The sequence below is a fragment of the Ambystoma mexicanum genome, chromosome 11 (assembly GCF_040938575.1).
Source record: "Ambystoma mexicanum isolate Mex_15411 chromosome 11, UKY_AmexF1_1, whole genome shotgun sequence".
In the NCBI taxonomy this organism is placed as follows: domain Eukaryota; kingdom Metazoa; phylum Chordata; class Amphibia; order Caudata; family Ambystomatidae; genus Ambystoma; species Ambystoma mexicanum.
The window spans coordinates 756,570,968-756,591,145 of record NC_090934.1 but is presented as its reverse complement, the minus strand read 5'-3'; the positions used below and the strand labels follow the sequence as shown (position 1 = coordinate 756,591,145).

At 48.7% G+C, this 20,178-nt stretch overlaps 1 protein-coding gene across 1 annotated transcript in view; it reads right to left on the bottom strand.

The window, feature by feature from the left end:
- Positions 1-13,148, bottom strand: part of RNF141 (ring finger protein 141) — a 473,212-nt gene extending 460,064 nt beyond the window's left edge. Inside the window, exon 1 of the mRNA XM_069623656.1 lies at positions 12,883-13,148. The gene's annotated coding sequence lies outside the window, so the exon portion shown is untranslated. The remainder of the gene's footprint in view (positions 1-12,882) is intronic.
- Positions 13,149-20,178: the final 7,030 nt, after the last annotated feature.

The window sequence follows — 20,178 nt, the reverse complement described above, 5'->3', positions numbered from 1 at the left end:
GCTCCCCGTAAAAGTGGATTAGAGAGTGCTTCTTCTGCCTATTTTAAAGAAACATGAGTGTGAAAAAAAAAAGCACGTGACACAAAGTGGGCATTGGTCTCACTACATTACTAGTGGTCAAATATTCACACTTCAGAGTTATTTTGTATGCAGATTACTGTTGTGCAGCAGAAAACATTTACATCTGTCCACGAGAGGGGCTCCCCCCATAGGGCCAGTTACACATGCATGTAAACCTCCAGAGATCTTTGCACTGCCTGCGTTTTCGAATTCTGGCCAGAACCTTTATGCCCATCATCCTTCCCTGCCGATGAAAGGAGTACCATTTTGCTGTTCTAAACAATGAAATACAGATATACTATCAAAGCTCAAACTCGGCTCTTGTCTGCGGGCCCGAGCATAAGCAAACAAACCATCTCATCAAATATATTACCCTTGGTTTAAGGGGAGCTTTACCATAGGCCCACGTGTACACAGCGCATGTTCACCCTGTCGAGAATTCCTAGCTGCACCACTGCAGCCAACTCAGAACGAGAAAGGACTCCCTCCAGGACGAAGAAGAATTTGCATGGGGATAGAACTTCAATGGAACCATGAAAAGAAGTGTAATTAGTTCCATATGTTCCTGCCCATATGTTCCTGCCCCGAATCCTGACTCTAAACAAATGAAGTTCTCCGAACTGCAGAAAACAGTACCAAGTTTCAAACATGTCCAATTGAAACCAACAATGGCGGGCGAACGTCAGACACGTCAGGGGGCGGGGATATGGGCCATAGAAACACCCCCGGAAGAGGCTCAGAGTGGGGGGTAAGAGAGGCGGGGGCAGGAAATCGAGGGAGAGGAAGGCCCTATAAAGGGGGAGGGTCTTCAACGCGCCCGTTCTCTATCCCTCGGTTTCTGCCCCCGCCGGAGGACGCATTTTGTTTACCTGTCCCAGGAAAGGATCCCTTTGGAGACGACGCCGTTCCAAGAGTGCAGTGGGAGTTCGGGCATGGGTGATCCAGGAGTTCCAGCTGCTGCAGATTTCGGTTCCAGGGGGAAGGAAAGGTAACGTAATGCCGGGAAGACTTGTATGCTGACCAGTAGTGTTTCTGAGGTGACCGGCGGGCGCTTTCAAAGGTAGAAGGATGTTTAGCAGCGGTGCGTTAGGAGTAGTTAGGAGGGTGGGGGCACTGCTCAAATTGTGGTTTGGCGCGGGCGGGGGAAGGGCAAGGCTCAGCCAGCATGGGGTAGGAACGCCCCCCCTGCTTGGCGCAGAATGGAACGAGGGAGCATTATTCTCCCAGCAGGGTGTCCGTCGGTTGCCTGGTGTTTTCTACTCGGGGAGGGGGGCTAGAGAGAGGTGTTGCGGATGCGTGTCGCTGGAGTAGTATTTAATTTGTTAATAGAGTTGCATGTGAAGCATCATCGTCCACAGTACCGAAGGGCTGCGGGACCTTTGTGTTGACCGGACTGGCATACATGGAGAGGCCGCCGTAGGTTGCAGCATGCGGCCGCCGCGCAACAATTATTGGGGTGATCGGTGGATGGCCTCAGGGTTGGCCGCCGGCTTTGGTTTGTTTGGGCAACGACGATTTCTGATTGTGCACAATGTAGAATAGGGGTTATAGCGCTGATACACGTTATGTTTCCTGCTACACAGGAAACCGAGGTGCGGTACAGAGAGTGTTCATCAATGATTCAAATGCCGGTTGACGGTGGAGGGGTGCGTAGGTGGGGAGCTTGGGGCCAGAGGTAGCAGTGAGCCAGGAGAGCGGTGTACCATGCCAAATGGGTCAGTGGGGGGGAATTGCATGGGGAGATAATAGTGTGATCTTGGGCAAACATCCGGACATATGGTGCTGAGGGGGTCAGAGGCCTGTCCCATGTGTTAGCCGGCACCGGAGGGCGGTGTCGTGCAGAATGTATAAGGAATATTGGCGGGAAGTATGACAAACGGGAAGCATCAAATGGCCAGGGGTAGAGATAGGTTGCTAGCAAGGGCTGGGCTCTACCCGAGGTGTCCACCGGACGAGGACGGTAAGGGAGGGGGTGGGGGAGGGCAAGGGTAACCTAGGTAACCCCACACGGCATAGAAGAACCGGTGGTGTGGTGAATTACGGATCGCCTGTAAGATAACTCCAAGACTTTATGCAAATAAAGCTGCTGTGGCATTTACTCTTCCAACCTTACAAAGTGTCTGGTGTGTTATTTCTGGCTGACAAACCTCTACTGGGTCGGGGTAGCGCTGGGGGTGGGGGCGGGGGGGCGGTGGCCTGAGGGAACAAGTCAATGGAGGGGGGGCGGCACTGGGATGCCCCCGCTAAGTAAAAAGGTTGTGGCTGAAAGTACCCAGAACAGCAGCAACTTCCAATATACACTTTCAACTCTGAGAAATATTTCTGCCGTTTATACTTTTTTTGGGACAGAACAGAGTGCAGCTATGTTCTGCCATTTCCCCTTTCAAGCACGGATACATTCTAAAGGGGAAGCAGGAACACAGCAAAGTGATTCCAATACACACACTCGATCCAACCAAGGCAGGAGTCTACACGTTGGAAAAAAATATGGGCTAGGAAAGTGTAAAACAAAATATTCCCATTTACCCGTTCTTGTCCAGAACATAGTTCAGAACGCACTCTGAACTATGCAAACTACTGTTTGAGCACCAGCCGAACGCTAGAAGCATCAGGCTGTACCTACCTTCTTTCTGAGTAGTTCTGCACAGAAGCGAGTCGGAGAGGTAATGCAGTCTTCTTTCTTTCCGCACAGGTCCGGGTAGAAAGCAACTGGAGTGTCGGGCGGGCAGCCGGGAACGCTCAAAGGCAGCCGTCTTTTTTTCCTCCATGGTGTGTTTTTCCTGCTTGATTACAAAGGCGGGCAGCCACCAGGAAAGGCACCCTTTTATGCCCCCACCCCAAGGGGTGCAAAGGTTCGGAGACAGTCTCTGACTTCCGTAATGTTACGCAAGTACTATGTGACTGCCAGTCAGCAGCTGCCGCTACTCTCTCCACGACAATCGCGCCCCACACCCAGGGAAATTTCGCCGTCCGCGGGCCAGGGCAATTGCACCCAGTGCAGCCGCCCGCTTCGCCCGGGTCAAGAAACAGGCCTGATATATATGTAGTCACTCACACAAGAGCAGGGTCTGTGTAGTAGCTGCACAGCAGTTACCGCGACTGCAAGCATTCCAGAGCCTGAACCGTACCGTAAATGAGCTTCAAAGCAGGCTACTTTGTCTACGATACCAACAGGCTGCTGCCCTGTGTAATTTCAAAACCAGACGTTTAGAAAGTCACGTACTTACAATGTTTAATTTCAACATGTGATAAGTACAATACAACAAATTACAGCTTCAACGTGCATTTCAAGAGGTTGCAAAAGGGCTCCTCTCAACATTATAACAAAGGGGTGAGAACGTCAAAGTTAATGAAGGTGACGGAGAGCGCAGCAAGTGGAGGAGGCCCCCCGATAACCGGGGCAGGGGCCTTCCTCCTTTACGCTCTCTTGCCCCTCCCCCCCAGGGGCAGGGGAGAGGGCGGCAAAGGAGCCAGTGGAAAGGGCGCCAAGAGCCCGGGAAAGCCCGCGAAGGGCAACAAAGGAAGGAGGCGGGGCTTGGGACATAAAAGCGGCAGGCGCCCGGCACAGGAGCACTTGCAGCTCGTCCAGCAGCCGGGCGCCCGCCAAAAGTGGAGGACTTTGTTTTCGTGCCATGGAAAGAGGATTTCGTTGGGGGAGAAAGGACTGATTCCAGTTTTCCTGTTCCTTGTCGGGGGTTAAGGAGAGAGAAGCGGTCCGGGTGGAGTGGCGGCAGAAATTCCAGCCCAGGGACGAATCCAGTTGCTCACGAGGCGGAGAGAGCAGGGCGTCTATTCGGGAGTTCGGCAGATTTACCTAAGGTAGGGTGTGGAGTTGATGGGTGGCGCTAGGCGCCACTTATGCCGCGAGGCCAAGAGTCCGCAGGCATTTCCTCCGCTAGGATTGAGTTGGGGGAATTTATGGCACTTGCAGGGCAGGCAAGAGATAACGCGAGCAGGGGTTGGATTTTCCGGATGAGTGCATGAAGTATAGTCCTGCTCGCAGGCTATCGAATGGCAGGGCTTATCTGAAACGGCACACTCGATTTTTGTATAGGGGCGGAAAATAAATAGTCCCCGAGCCTAGGCTTTATCGCCTCAAATTTACAGACTTTTGTACTGGGGTTCTGAAAATGCCCGAGGCCCCCATCCAGCCAGTCAGGTGGCACAGCGAGCAGAGCGCTAGCTTTGGACATCTGTGCAGAACATGCGAATGCAGGTTTGAAACCCGGCGGGGCCCAACTCTGCCTTTCATCCGTCCGAGGTCGATAAATGAGCACCGCACACTGGGGGTAAAAATTTGTAGCGCTATAAAAATGCACACTGTGCTAAGCCTGTTAGGAGGCTCTGTTGCGCAATGGATAGCGCGTTGGACTGCTAAGGATGCCGTAAAGCATTTCAAAGGTTGTGGGTTCGGGTCGCACCAGAGTCGATGTATTTGGAAAATACACGCGTTTGAAACTGCTGTGTATATTTCGTATCGAGGTTTGTGCAAAATTGTATCAGCAGACTGTTAGTTCAGCCGAGTGTTATTTTGATTTGAACTTAATGCTTTACGGGAAAGAACATAATGAGTGGCACTGAAATTGCGTAGATGCATAACTGTTGTATGGTACAGGGGTATGAAACGGCTGTAGCAAGCCCCCCCCTTTTTTGATAAAAGGAAGGTTGTTCTTTCTGGGGGGTGAAACCTTGTGCTGTGACACCAGCGACGTTCAAGAGGGTGAAACCTTGTGCTGTGGCACCAGCTACTTTCAGGGGGTGAAACCTTGTGCTGTGGCACCAGCTACTTTCAGGGGGTGAAACCTTGTGCTGTGGCATCAGCGACTTTCAGGGGGGTGAAACCTTGCGCGGTGGCACCAGCGAATATTAGGATGGTACACGACGCGTGTGTTAACATGTGAGCTAGGGATTTTCAGTGTTACAACCTGTAGTGGGGCTTGCAGTAGTATAGGTCATGGCGTCTGGGCATCACTGGCAGCGTTCTCTGCTATATTGGAGTGTTGGTAGATGCTGGGAGTTGTTTTAGTTTGTACTACAGCGTGTATGGTGTTGTTGTATACCGCATTGCCACCTGCTCTGGCATCAGGCGATATTTCCAGTTGGGAACGCTTGGCTAGTGGTGTAGGGGGTTGCTGTTGCCATTACAGGACGTCCGTGTAATATTGCAAGGCATGAAGTTATGTAACCACCCCGCATGGGTGGCGGAAATGCAGGCTGGGATAAATATATAGAGCACTCCTAACATAAACAGCTCATAGAACGGCAATGTAGTACATGACATGAGTTACCGAAAGGACCCTGCGCTTTGGTAATGTGCGAGTTTGGAATTATCCAGTAGCAGTGTATCAACGCGGGGCAACATCTTTAACTTGTGAAGAGGTCTCGCGATATATGAGAAAAGTTGCAAGGGGCATGAGCGAGGACCTCCGCCACACACGAGGTATTTTCAGAAGTCGGCGGTTGACGAGTGGGGTGAACATGTGTCGTGGGTGATCATATGAATGTTAACTAGGATGCCTGTCCACGTTGTAGCAGGCAGTTCCGAAGTTGGGAGGAAGAACATCGGAGGGGGACGACTGGGAATTGAAGCAAATAGTGACGCAGTGACGTCAAGTAGCGATTTAATTGGAACGTTCGGCTTGGTTCATGAGAAAAATGCGTCGGCGCATTGGGTGCATTTGTAATACAGGTGGAGGGTCGTTGTTGTGTTAGGAAGGTAGGTTTCTACGATGTACACTCCATGTCACCCTTTGCCCACAGGGTGCACCCCCAGTGCGGTCGGGGGGTTTAATTTTTGGCTATTTGCCGCTAGGCTGCGCATTAGGTAGGCAGGAGAAAGGGAGTTCCTTTAAGGTCGCGCACAGCATTGTGGAAGGCCCCCTTTGGTTTTAAAAACACACGGTTTCTAGGGCACTGGTGTGCTGAGAAAAATGTCGTAGGGATAAGGGAATTGTACGCACTAAAATCTAGTATTATGGGTGATGTCTTTTGGGGAGAAAGCTTTTGGGCAAATCCTTCAATTGTTTCAGAAGTGGATGTTATCAGTTAGCAACTGCGAGTTCATTGGATGAACAGCATTAGTGCACAATAGCGCGTGGAGGTAGGCCCGTGTGAAGGGGAAACAGGAACCAGGGGGCCTCGAGCGGCTAGCGTGCCACTTAGTCAAAATGTCAGGCTTCACCTGGTGCAGGAGGGTCGGCAGCCGTGGCTGGGAGTATCACCATCAGTTTAGGGGTTACATTTGTGAACGGAAGGTGTTCACAATTACGATCACCTACATTACTGTCATGGGGCAGTAACCAGCATGGTGGCCAGACGATGTCTTTCACCACAGGGGGAACGGATGCGCATAGCAGGTTACTAAAGATGGGATTAATGTGGCCATGGGGGAGTTATGACCATAAAGACCGCAGGTTTCAGTAGGTTTCACGTGGCGGTTGAGGGTCTGGCGAAGGGGTTAATCACGGCCTTCTCAAGGGAGTCATGCGCGAACAGGGCCGTTGCACAGGGATAGGTGGGCTACCTACGGGCACCTGCAATCAGTAATTGTGTTACAAATTGCGCGGGGATGGCGGGTGAATGAGGGCTGGCCTTGCGATGCTCAGGGAGGGCCGGCTGCATTACAAGTTGCGGTACGGAGCCACGTTCTTTCGCGGGGGGCCAGCATCAAGTAGAGCTGCATGACAGGAGGGAGCTCTCACTTTGACATCTGGGCTGAACCTGGGGGACACAGGTTCGATTCCCGGCAGGGCCAATCCCAGCTGTTCAGTAAGAATGAGCAGCGCACAGATACCTGAGGGTTCATAGCGCTATATAAATGCAGAAGTAGTTTCACCTCGCTAGGGAGCAGGATGACACTAACCAGACCGCAGTCCAGCACCTGGTCCGCCCGGAGTAAATGCTGGCCATTAAGCATATGGTATGATGTTAGCAGAGAGGCGGCGGCGTCAGGGACTACTTGTGGGCCCCAGGGTTGAGATTTTAATGTGTTCACAATGGTTTGTATTTGAAATGAAGATGCGTGCCGATTAACTTGACCCGACCAGGTACGGCTTAGGCAGCCTTTACAACGGACTAGGAGACAGATATTGCAGTTAGTAGGAAGGTATCTGGTGTGCGTTAACTGGCTGAAGTCGGGGACAGGATTATCAAAGGAGGACCCATTGGCAAGGTACAGGCACGAACAGTTTCGAGTTTGGATATTAGGGGACTTTTGGTGGCATATGAGCTGGCCGAGGACCAGGGGTACATGCATATCGTATGTTCGGTTCCCAAAGTTGTGCAACCCACCAGCGCCTCCAGACCATAACGATGGGTTTTAAGGCGCTATATGAGTGCAAAATAACATATCATAACATAATATGTCAGATACATAGTCTCCAGAACAGACAAGAGCGACCGTGGGAGTACACGGTACGGCAGCCAGAGGGCTTGAGGCTAGGGGCCTGTGGGTTGAAGCAAAAACGCGCAAGGGAAACACAAGGGGGGAGCGCCCTTGGGTCGGGAAAAATGTTATCGCAAAATGTATATTGTTATAAGTGGGGCGCTAAGAGTAAGCGAGTTGGTGCCAGCCAACGAGAAGGGGTAAAGGTTTGAGTTTCCGGAGGAGCTGTGACATAGGGGTACAAGGAGAGCGGGTATACAGGTTGCGGAGGAGATCCAAGACGGATCAATCGGGGAGAGGAAGAAGCAGCATGTTAGGGGGTACCCGGGACAGCCCGGTTTGTCAGTATGATGCGTAAGCGCGTATTTGAGGTTGAAGACTCGCACGAGGGAGGAGGAGCCTGTTCTGGTGCATAGCGAGGGGTCAGCTTCTAGTCTTTTTCAGTTTAAATAGGTAATGGACATGGCACTGGTGGAAGCAGGGTCCTCGATGGGGGTCTACGGGACACATTCCTTCGGGATAGGGGCAGCCACGTCAGCAGCAGGGATGGGTCTGGGAGCAGAAGCAATCAGGCAGATTGAGGGCTGGAAGTCTGGTTGATTTAAGCGATAGGTCAGGCCCGGCAAAATGTAAGAATAACGGTTCCTCTCCCCTCCTATCTCCTCTCAGTAGCACCGACGAAAGGAAGGCGACGGTCCGCCTGGGTGGTGGACCGTTCGTTTGTGTCAAGCCAAGCAAGAGGAGTTGACCGCCGGGGAATACCGGGTGCAATGGCATGGAGTGCCAGGTATGGAGTGGGCACAGCTGCGGGGCACGTGCGCAGACTCCTGAGGGAACATCGGAGGCCCGATTTTCTGGTGGTGCACCCCGGTGGCAAAGACTTGGCTGGTCTGGTGAGGGGGATCTTGCTCAGGGAAATGATGTCTTCATTGCAGGAGTTATCGGCGGAAATGGGGAGACCGAAACCGTGTGGTCAGAAATCATCTCGAAGCAGGAATGGAGGGCCGCTGAGAGTCAGGCGGCCGTGGAGAATTCAAGAAGGAAGTTGAAGTGGGTCATGGCTAAGTTTTGCAAAGGGAGAGGCTTGCAGCATATCAGACATGGTTGGTCAACCTGGAAAACAGGGAGTACTACTTGGAAGTCGGAGTGCATTTGTCGGAGCAAGGAATGGATTTGTTTTTCTGGAATATCTGCACAAAATTATTGGAGTTATAAGCCCGGAAAGGGGGGAGCCACGGTGGGCGGTAACCCACCTTTGGCGTGGCGGGTTGTGGCAACCTATGATAAGACAAAGACTCCGAATGAGCCATTGCTAAACCGGAAGGGGCTTCGCCCATTCTAGACAGCGCCTCCTGGGAGCCTAAAAGGCGGGGGTGTCTGGCGGTAGCAATTGGGGCTCAACTTCCCCCCAACAAACGGCGCTCCCCCAGTCCGCAAAGACCTGCAGGGGCAGGCAGTTTCTCAGGCTCGAAGGCCTTGGGGGAGTTGTGCCTGCAATTCAACATGGAGGTAAAGGGGGAAGCAGGACGAGGAGCAGTCGCCACACCTTTTGGATCTAATTTTAATACCTGTTTGCAGTGGTTATGTACATGTAAAAATAAATCTGCGGCCTTGTTATGCCAAAACAAAAGAAATGTCTCATGCAGCACCTTACTGGAGGGGAAACGAAAAGGGCTGACAAGTGAGTAATGTTGGATACAAACGGCATAGCTATTGGACAAATGCCCAGGTTATGAAGGTGACGAACGGAGAGCGCAGCAAGTGGAGGAGGCACCCCGATAACCGGGGCAGGGGCCTTCCTCCTTTACGCTCTCTTGCCCCTCCCCCCCAGGGGCAGGGGAGAGGGCGGCAAAGGAGCCAGTGGAAAGGGCGCCAAGAGCCTGGGAAAGCCTGCGAAGGGCAACAAAGGAAGGAGGCGGGGCTTGGGACATAAAAGCGGCGGGCGCCCGGCACAGGAGCACTTGCAGCTCGTCCAGCAGCCGGGCGCCCGCCAAAAGTGGAGGACTTCGTTTTCCCACCCTCCCACCCTACAGTTATGACAGAGCCTGGACGTCGTTGTCGCAGGATGGACAGGCGGGTTGTGGCAACCTATGATAAGACAAAGACTCCGAATGAGCCATTGCTAAACCGGAAGGGGCTTCGCCCATTCTAGACAGCGCCTCCTGGGAGTCTAAACGGCAGGGGTGTCTGGCGGTAGCAATTGGGGCTCAACTTCCCCCCAACAAACGGCGCTCCCCCAGTCCGCAAAGACCTGCAGGGGCAGGCAGTTTCTCAGGCTCGAAGGCCTTGGGGGAGTTGTGCCTGCAATTCAACATGGAGGTAAAGGGGGAAGCAGGACGAGGAGCAGTCGCCACACCTTTTGGATCTAATTTTAATACCGGTTTGCAGTGGTTATGTACATGTAAAAATAAATCTGCGGCCTTGTTATGCCAAAACAAAAGAAATGTCTCATGCAGCACCTTACTGGAGGGGAAACGAAAAGGGCTGACAAGTGAGTAATGTTGGATACAAACGGCATAGCTATTGGACAAATGCCCAGGTTATGGATGCTAAAAGAAATGCATATAAAATTCACTACAAGAGCTAGATCGCATGCACTCACCTGATGCTGCCTGGAATCGGGACATGAGCATTTCATTAAGGGTAGTGTCTAGTTCCCATTCGAGAAACGGACCATAGTAACCCTCCGCCTCCAATTCATCACATGGACTGCTCTGCATAACGTGGGTTTCAACGTTCACTTCGTCATCTTTTTTGCACGAGTGGGAAAGCAAGGCATTGTACGAGCGGAAAGGCACGACCACACTAGCGGGACGGAGTGGGAAGGCAAGACGTTGCTAGAGCAGGAGAGATTCCTCTGTTACAAAGCATATTTTGTATAGTTGATTGTTATTTGGTGCTTGAATTTGTTTTATGGTAAGTCTTAAAGTTATCTCATGTCGATTGTTACTTTAATGCAGAGCAGCAATATCGGGAAGGGGTATTTTAAAGTACAGGCAGATTCAGTTGTTTTGGTTTTTTTTCCTTGTTATTTCAGTGTATTTTGGCGAGATTTAATGTACATCATAGGAGTGAGGCAATATTGGTCAGAGGGTATTTGTGTATTTTGGGGGTTTGTAATGTGCATCAGGGGTGAGATTTACTTAAAGTACAGGTGGATGCTATAAATACCCTGGAGTGAAGTTCACTGTCCACACACAGGCCAGCTGTGGAGCCATAGTAGTAGGTCCAGGTAGCTTTATTGTACATAGGTACATTTATGCATCTCCAATTAATTGCAGGTATTTACAGGATACATGGGTAGGTAGATATGGGCATAGATCTAGTCACAAGAGACACCCACCAGCCATCCTCTCACATCCAGCTCATGCCTCCAACTGACATTCCTGGAACACTCACACATCACATTCACTTAACATTCCTCTGAGTTGTCCATCATACATACACCAACATGCTATCAGCATGCATTCATGGCCAGCGAGACTGCACAGAACTAACACACAACATAACATCTCCCTTCCTACAAACAGTCATATTCCACAGTCATATTCCACACAACATCTCCCTTTCCTATAGAGGAACACACCACCAGAAACAACATGCACACCCAGATGCAACACCAGTCACACAGCATTCTGCTTCAACACCTAGCAACCTCCCATCCAGAGCTGCCAAACCTGGATACAGGGTTTGCCACACCCTGGCACAAACTCCCAAAGATGGGAACCAGCAAAAACCATCTATACACCAAAAGGCGGGAACACGGGGTGGGGAAAGGATCAGCAAAATACTGGAACAGGATGCAACATGCCTCGCTGATGCAGAGCCTGCGCGGAACATACAGACCGCCAACGTCCAAACCTTACTAACACTCAGGGAGGGTGGTACTGCCCATGCCACGTACAGCAAGCACAGAAAGGGTACGTAATTCACACATCTTCCACCCTCACAAACAAGACACCCAAGCTATGCAATCAGCTCCCAATACTTACCCAAAGAGTCATTCCCAACAAGAGTAAGAACTATCAGAAAAACAAACACCCTTTCATCAGACCTCACCAGCGAAAACATAAACACCCTTTCATCAAACAAAACCGACGCACACAACTGCATTTATACACACACAACAAATGCCAACCCCACATATGATTGAACAGGCGGTACTCCTGGCAGTACCACATTTGGACCTAATAGAACACCCTAACTTCGAACACTGTCTACAGAAGAAAAAAAACTACAGAGATAAAACATTGGCCTACCTTTGTACACGTAGCTACATCAAGGATACAATAACCTAGATCCTCTATTAATGCTCAAATTTCGTGCACCCATGCCTTTTTCATGTTCCCAATTTTCCTATGATGCGCACTCTTATTGCAATCACTGAGCGCATTCTTGTATAATTTCCCAACAGCACACCCATTATTTGGAGGCTTTACATTTTATCCCTTCCTTCTACTAGGGATAATATCCTCACTTGTTTTTTCTAACTCACCTCTATTTCCCAAGAGAGGACTCTTCAGGGTACTGGCCCAAATCTCAAAAACTGGGGCAGTCAAACCCTTACTGCTATCACCTGGTGCAATTCTCATCCCCGTGGCTGCACCAGAGGCACCTCACAACAGGTGCATTTCGAATTTCCACATAAAGCACACTTTTTTTTTTTAAACCGCCCTAGCGCAAACAAATAAAGGAGGCGCTAGGTATCAGATGATGCCATGTCATCCAATATTTGTTATACGAGCCAAACATTTTTTTACTCATATTTTGTTAGACCACAACACATAACATGACAAGACAACAGCCCATACACCATGTACATTATAACTAATACTCCAATGCAATCTCCTTTCAAAATCATATGCACATTACTCTAATTCATATACTGTAGATGGTACTACAGTTTAGCAGGTCGTAAAACTTATGTAGACCTATTAAAGTTCCTTACTGTTGGCTTTTTAGCATTCCAAAACACTTTCTTTATCACAATCACAATATTCCTAATTTTTTTTTAAATACCAAAAATACTATCAGTATGTTATCATGTCTCTCTCCGTAACACCAATATTTGTAAACACCTTTAACAAAACAACAAAAAAATACTGCTTTTAAAAATACGTTGTGCAGGTATACCTCTTCCCTCACTGTCAACTCTGTGCAGTTAAACTCCTACAATGATATGGCTTTTAAAACATTAAATATAAGCCCTTGTAAAATGATACTGCGTTTACAATAACGAAGGGCAAGTCGTGCAATCATTCATCTTCCTTCACTGTCGAACACCGTCAATGATAACTTGTGGACTGTCATTACATTTCTTTCCTCAAACACGGCATCTCAACTGCCGAAAATAGCTGAAACCCCGTTAGGGTCTGGAGGTACTGGAGATTCTTCAGTAGTTGTACGTGTTCTTTGCTTCCTTGCAATAAACACCTTACCTCCATTGACTCGTCAGTACTAGTCCGCTCCAAAGCTGGTGTTTGTTCAATTTTCAAACACTCTTGTACAGTCTCAACCGATAGAGCATGCACTTTGAGAGCGATGATTACAATAGCAAACGAAAGTCCTTTCACGTTTACAAAACGAAAATGCCTTCCGCATCAAGGGAGCAAAACAGAACGTCATTTACGTCAGGCTCCCACCACGTTCCTGGAGCCTTTCTTCTAATGGGCTGGTGACTCCATAGCAACGGCAACGCAGCGCCGCTGACACTACAAGAAGACGTCATCATTTCCCTGCCGGCATCAGAGAGGCAGGATGTGCTGGGTTTCTACTAGCAACTTCCCCCACGAACCCAGGGCTGCCAGTTCTCTATGGGAAGCCTCTCCACGTTGCTCCCGACCTTGCTGGAGCAGGGAGCAGCGCTCTGGTCATTGCACATTATTGGCAGTAGTATGCAGTGGTGGAAATGGAAAAACTGGTGGGGGATCCCACTGTGGCCGGTGGCCGCCCGAGAAGGCAGGGTTTGGTGGGGGCGGAGCAGGCTGTTGACCTCGATCAATATAGAGTGCTGGAAGGGTTGCCTAGCTTCCCCCAAGTCAAAACACTCATATAACAGTAAAATGTTACCCTTTCCTATTTTAAATGGCTGGTGGCAGTGGTTTAGATCTAACTACCATGATTTTTTCCAACCACTAACAACAGTAGCTAAAAATTGGGTCAGCCATGTTTTTTAATATGGCGCCCAAGACCTATCTGTAAAAAGACTCTGGTCATCTTTTTTCGCCATTTCTTTTAGGAAAGGTCCTTCTTGTGTTTGTCTCTGCACCCCAAACCAGGTTTGGTCCCTTTGTTCGTTGGCCTTTGGTGGGCTTCAGTGCTGAAGCCCTTCTTTGGCACCAGGGTTTCTGGAGTGGACAGGATGTGAGGGAGGTGTCCGAAACTCCCTGTGCTTAGTCTCCTAGGAGACCTGAATGCACTCTGGCGTGATTGGCCAGCTGGCTGTCCAGCAAGGACAGCCAGCCTGATGTGTGAGTGACAGCCAGGCTGGAATGAATGGGGGAAAACTGTTGAAAAGCAGGTCTCTGAGACTTGGAAAGCAGAGTCGACCACTGGAACGAAAGAACCAAAGACGAGCTGAAGGAAGAGGACTGCTGCAACTCCTGGACGACTGGCGAAGCCCTGCTGCAGGTCCAAATTGCCTGAAACTCCATCGACAGAGAAGCCCTTCAAGGTTAACTTCTTCCCTTGAGTTTGGTGGGAACAACCAACTCGCAAGCCACCTAGACACCGTCCCCATCTGGTTGAATTTTCATCAGAGTGCTGTTGAAAACCGGATATCCAGAGGAAAGGAAACCAGCTCGTGGACTTTAAGGCACTCACACCCTAAACCGACATCTTGCTAAGCTTGTGGCCTTATCCCTGGGCAGTGCAGGAACCACCCAACGTCCTCCTTCTTGTCCCCACGACTTAAGCTCAGGAACAGCGAGATCTGCTTGAACTGTCAGGAACAAATGCCTCAGCTACAGCTCTTCTTCATTAACAAGGTACCGTGCAAACGCGGTCCGGAAATCTTTTTGACCATCAAGAAAGTGCGTAAAGCTTTCCTCAACTACGAAGGCTTGTCCTTCCCTTAACATTCATCAAACTTTTCGCCTAGCCAAATTCTTCGAAACTCTGTGGCAAAGACTTAACCGTTATCTGCCAGAACTGTGCTATCCTATACAAAAGACTCTGAACCATTGTCTTTGGCCCAGGCCAATTGAGAAGAATTGCTGGTTGTATTTAACTGAAACCCTTTGCCCTGCCTTATTTGGGCTGTCTATTCTTATAACCTTGTCTTTTTACCTCTTTTATTAAGTATCTGAAGTGCCATTTTGCTCCCACTTCATTTGGAGCTAATCTTGTTCATTTACTTACCGGTTGTATTTTTTGTGGTTTATTAGTGTGTTATATTGAGCTGCTTATGCTAGTGTACTGCTTTCTAACTGACTAAGTAAATAAATGTATATTCTTTTACCAAGAAACCTTGAGTAAGTTTATATTTGAATCACGGTTTTTGTTGGTCCTTTGTGTAACTTGTTCTACTTCTCACTTAAACTCTTGAGATAGGTCTGGCTGCTCAGCCATCGCTACCACTTTACTGTGTAGTACAGGCTTGTACCAAAGGTGAAATTATGCTTACACTTGTAGTCCTAATTGCCTGTAGTGTTCCCAAAGGGTACTGCAGGTGATTCTGCCTAACAAGTATTTATCAGTGTTTTATAATGTGAATGTTGTTATGGTTTAACGTGTTCGCCCGCGGATAGATAGCATTGATTAGAAAGCTCAGCGCGTCAGGGAGTCGCAGCAGAGCATATCCGCTTTAGTATTAGGAGCAGGACGGGACCGATTCGTTCCAGCGTTCACTTTCCTCGTTTGGAGGCACTCTTCCATGGAAGTTTGCAAAGGCGCGACAGGACTTCTGGAGTTCCGGGGCCATTGCGAACATCTGTGGAGAGAGAATAGGAGGTCCTTTTCATACGAGCGCATTACAAGGCTAATTGGATAACTTCAAATCATCAGCCCTACGCGACGCACGTTAACACAATGAATAAGCTGGCGTGCAGTGCTCAGAGCAGACAGCGAGTGCCACATGTTGGCCAAGGAGCAGCACCGCAGGCTTAATTAGCCACAACTGCAAAACAGTAAGTGACAGGCTCAGTCCCAGGTTAAACTGCTATCAGACCCCTCATTATCTGCCTGGATAGGAGGTAATACCCATTAAAGGGTGTATTAATAATTTAATATTCTCAGGAAGATGGGCACAGTTCCAAGCAAAACCTATAATATATAAAAAGACATGCCAGGCTACAAACAAAAGTACATTCAGATTGACAGGGGCAACCCAAGAAAATTGCACATTATTGATAGATGGCACATCTGCAGAATGAGTGGTTATTCTGAAGATTCTGAGGGGCCCCATGTTAGTGGTCTATGCATGAGTCAAGCAGTACAGAGGATGGACAGTGCCGGCAGACCCCATAGAGAGGAAAGGGGCATAATGCAAGACCTTGCTGCTTTGTCTCAGAGCATCAGAGATCTGAGCAAAGCACGCATGGACAAAGGGGGAAGAAAGAAAAAGACCCGCAGGGATCGTAGCACCCAGACCCCCCTGGATTCACTGCACAGGTCCAGATCGGATAAGAGGGAGGCAAGGTCTCGCGATAAATATAATTTCAGTTCAGATGAGTCATCTGAGGAATACTGCAGGAGCAGTTCTAAATCTGACGGGTTTAGTACATCAGGAAATCAAACCTCCTCAGAAAGCGACAGGCGAGAGCCCAGAAACAAGAGGCAGGACGGAGGATGAATAGTCTCGTAGAGACGAATTCGACTCGTAGGAGCTAGTGCACCCAAGGACGAATGAATGGGAACCACCCAAGAATATAACTGAATATATAAAGAAAAGGCTGAGAAAACCCCTGAGCAAACTGGCTAGAACTAAATTAAGGGCTAAATGCCCCATGCCTAGAGTGCCAGACGCGGTAGCAGATACCCCAGGGATCGACAAAAGAATAATTACGATCCTGGGGAGGTACGGCAGAGATGTGAAGAAAGGAATAAACACGTCCTGGAGAGCATGTCAGGACAAGCTCTTAAACATGTTGAGCCCTATCACAAGGATATGGCAATTTACTGAGGAAGCCAAGTCGAAGAAGGAAGCCATTGATCCAGAGATCATTGCTGGGTGGGCATGGAGGACCTATGCTTGAATGGGAATGCTAACACGGCGTTGGCGATGGAGAGAAGGAGATCCATCCTAATGAAGACGGACTCCAGACTAGGAGAACTGGCCTCATCTGAGCAGGCAGCAGCAGCAAAAGGGAAGTTTGGTGATCTATTCATCAAAGACATGGCAACATTTACCAACACTTTCGCATCCATGGACAAGGCTCAGTCATCACTCAAGAAAATCTTCGGAAGGAAGGTTTTTGACAAGGCTGGAGGAGGAAAGGGCCGCTCGTCCAGCCGTTATCAATATGACAGGTCCTACAGCGACAGGTATCAATGGAAGGAACAAGAGGACCGGAGATTGAACCCTTTCTTCCCATCCAGAGGAAGAAGCAGGGTTAGAGGCTGGAGAGGCAGCAGTAGACAACAACATCAGAATACCACCGGTGACAGAAAGAAACGTGCTGGTGAAAGGGATGGAAACAAACATTCCTCCAGGAGGAGGAAGAGTGAGATTGCATTTAGGAAAATGGAAGGGGATATCCTCAGACGCATGGGTGATGCAGACGGTTTGAGGTTTTCAGTTAGAATTCTGGCAGGAACTGTCTCAAGTAGCCATACCAAAGCAGATAAGATTCAGCAAACAAGACGAGGACCTACTAGACAAAGAAGTAGAGTTGCTGAAACTAAAAAAAGCAATCAGCCCAGCCGCAGAAGGACAGGGAGGTTTCATAAGCAACCTGTTTTTAGTAAAAGGCAAACACAAGGTGAGACCAGTGATAAATCTGAAGGGTCTGAATTATTTTCTCATATACAGACACTTCAAGATGGAAGGGATTCACATGCCAAGGAACATCCTACAGAGAGGGGATTGGTTAGCAAGAATAGACCTCAGGGATGCTTACCTAACAATTCCTATTTAGCAGAATCAGAGGAAACTACTACAGTTCCTCTGGAGAGGAGAGAAATGGGAGTTCACGTGCCGTCCGTTCGGTCTAGCATCAGCTCCATGGTGCTTCACCAAATTATTGAAACCAATGGTAAGTCACTTCAGGAAAATAGGAATCGGGATGATTGTATACCTGCACGACATATGTCTGATGTGCCAGGACAGAGAGATTCTTTTAGAGCAGATTCGGGAAACAACAGATTTACTACAACAACTGGGATTTCTAATAAACTGGGAAAGGTCAGATCTAGAACCAGCACAGGCAATGGAATTTATCTTAGAGACGGTTCAGGGTACTCTCAGACTACCTTTGAGAAAGGTGAACTCCATAAAGAAAGAAATAAAGAGCACGATGACAAGACAGGTGATTTCTTTGAGGGAGATAGCGAGGTTGGTGGGTCATCTGTCATCGTCGATACAGGCAATCTTTCCAGGACCTCTGCACTAGGTTGCAGAGGTTAAAGATAGAACATATCAGGAAATGTCTATCTTACAAACAGAAAGTGCCCATATGTCAGGAAGAGAGAACGGAGCTAGAATGGTGGTGCTGCCACATGGAGACATGGAATGGCAGGGCGATATTTGGCTCATCCCCAGACCTGGTAATAAAATCGGACGTCAGTCGATGGGGATGGGGAGCCAGATGCAGCGACCAATCGACCAGGGGGAGATGGTCAGCCGAGGAATTGGGCCTGCATATCAATTGCCTCGAACTCCTGGTGGGATCCTTCGCACTCCATTGTTGGACACAGCAAGGTGCGAGATGTGCCATATTACTCAAGATGGACAACGTTTCAGCAGTCAGGTACATAAACCGACTGGGCGGGACGAGATCCAGGATGCAGAGTTTTGGCACCTATGTCTGCAGAGAGGAGTTAGCGTGCAAGGCAGAACACCTGCCGGGGGAACACAACCAGGTGGCAGACTGGAATTCGAGGTACCGGAGAGACTCTAGCGATTGGCAGCTGGAGGAATCCGTATTCCAGGAGATCATGCATCAGAGAGGTCCATGTCGGACGTATTTGTTCGCTTCGAGGTTGAACAGGAAGATCTCCAGATATTTCAGCTGGAGACCAGATCCAGAAGTGACGGCGACAGATGCATTTCTCCAGGTATGAGGACCAGCGAAGGAATACGCTTTCCCTCTGTTCGCCATAATAGCACGTACCGTGGCACAGGTCATGAGACAGGGAGAGACAGTGATTTTAGTGACAACCGATTGGATGGGACAAGCATGGTTCCCGGACCTGCTGGAGATGTACCATTTTCCAATTCTATTGCCTCACAAACAGGACATAGTCCTAGGCCCAACGGGAGAGATTCATCCGCTGGTACAATCAGGGAACCTGAACCTGATAGCATGGGTGATTTCAGGAAGACCTGGGCCAAGCCAGGTCTTTTGGGAGCAGCTCAAGGATTTATCAGAGAGTCATGGGCTCCGGGAACCGGGGAGGCCTACAGAGTGGCATGGAGGAAATGGAGTAATTGGTGTATGGAGAGGGAAGTTAATCCCATACGAACTGATGTAATTTGCATACTAGCAGGCCAGGCAGCACAGGCTAAAGCATACAGAACTATTAACACCTACAGATCTGCGATATCTGCAGGACATGAGTACATTGAAGGGAAACCAACAGGTGAACATCCATTGATATGTAGATTATTGAATGGTGTTAGGTACATAAGACCACCGAAGCTTAGGTATTCATGTCTTTGGGATGTGAGTGTGGTTTTGAGGATGTTTGAATCATGGCTGGACAATGAGAATCTTTCTAGGAAAGCTCTTTGGGCGAAATTAACTACTTTGTTATGCTTAATTTCCTGCAAGAGGGTTTCAGATGTTAAGGCATTAGAGACGAATAGGAAGCCTTCTTCGCCTACAGGTGTTATATTTTACATTGAAAAAAGGACTAAGGCAGGTATTAAGACTGTAGAATGCATAGCATTTCCTGGAAAGCCCAAATTATGTCCAGTTAGGTGTCGGAAGGCTTACGAAGCTAAGGCAGACAGTTTGAGACCCATGGCAGAATTTCAGCTTTTAATAGCGATCAGAAAGCCTTTTAAATCAGTAGCTTCAGCCACTTTGGCCAGATGGGTGAGATGGTGCATGACAGTAGCAAGCATTTCATAGGACAGTCTGGTGCCCATTCTACTAGAGGTGCTATGATGTCATCAGCCTTTATGCTAGGGGCCCGCCTGGAGGATATTTTGAAAGCGGCAGACTGGTCTAATGAAACTACTTTTAAGAATGTTTATTTTAGACCACTAGATCAGATAGCGTCGTTGGTGGTAAGTAAGCTTTAAACGAGAATAATCGGAGCCTTCGAGTCTTGACATAGAATACAGATTTTCAACACATTTGTTACAGAAAGTCATGATTCAATTAAAGACTCGTAGGTGAAAGATTATTGACCCAATTCAATCGCTGTAATATGTATGATATCAAAATGTATTCTAAAGTGTTTTATAATTTTGGAAATGTTATTATATGGTTGTTATGCGATTGCCCACCCGTTCAGGAAGAAATATTTCATGGAGTTTATATTTTTTGACAGGAGCAGAGAATAAGACAACGGTATTGTGAAGAAGGTTCAAAGTAAAGAATAAAAGAAGTCTTCTACCGGTTGGGGCG